This window comes from Myodes glareolus, chromosome 4 (genome assembly GCF_982192425.1).
Source record: "Myodes glareolus chromosome 4, mMyoGla1.1, whole genome shotgun sequence".
Taxonomy (NCBI): domain Eukaryota; kingdom Metazoa; phylum Chordata; class Mammalia; order Rodentia; family Cricetidae; genus Myodes; species Myodes glareolus.
In genome coordinates, this window is record NC_142029.1 from 23,821,082 (window position 1) to 23,822,094 (window position 1,013).

Genomic DNA, 1,013 nt, shown 5'->3' on the forward strand with positions numbered 1-1,013 from the left:
AGGAATCCACAAACCTAGAGAACAAGAGAAGTTATTTGTCTTCTGCTGGGATCTAGAACTCTCTCACCTAGAAAAGTGTCCCAGGGACACAAAGTATCACACAGAGAGCCTTGTGGTGGGAGCTCTTGCTCTGCAGGAGAGAACCACCCCTGCCCTCCATTCCACTCCTGCTCTCAGGAGAGAGTGTTCTCACACTGGGGACATGCCAGCTGCCCACGCTTCTGCCTGAGCTCAGGTGGGCTTTGTGGGTTCTCCCATCTCTTTCTTGCACTCCCTGCACCCCCTCAGGGCCAAGCCAAACTCAGACATCCATAAGTGGGGCCCTAGTCACAGACCTCAGCTTCTCCAAGGCGAGAAGGAGCTAGGCAGGCATGACTTTAACGTACAGATAGCCAGAGAAAGCAGGGAAGGCATCACCGCGGACGGTAAGTCAGGTCCAGCTCTGTGTGTTCATGCCGCTGGTTTTCACTGTTGGGGGTTGAGGTTTGTTTGGGGCTCTTTCCTTTATATAATTTACTTATTTGTATTCTATGTGTTTTGTTGTTTTGCCTTCATGTATATCTGTGTGAAGATGCCAGATCCCCTGGAACTGGAGTCACAGACAGTTGTGAGCTGCCATGTAGGTGCCGGGAATTGAATTCGGGTCCTCCGAGAGAGCAGTCAGTAGTATTCCTAACTGCTGAGCCATTTCTCCAACCCCTTGTTTGGGACTCTTAAAACGCTTCTACTGCCTCATCCAGAGAGGACAAAGCTTAAAAATCTTGGGGCTTCTTACAGAACGATGTGGGATGGTAGAAGGAAAATGAGAAACAGAGCCAAAGACCGGGACTCTCAGCTCTGCTGCCTGCCAGCTGTGTCATCCTGGGTACGTGACCTTAGTGCCTCAGCTGTGACATGGATATGTGTTGACCAGGTCCTATGTATATGAGCTCTGGAAGAACATCTGCGGAAGGGAAACAGGGCCATGAAGGGAGACTTAATTTTCACTGTGCATTCAACTAGTTTGTCTTTTA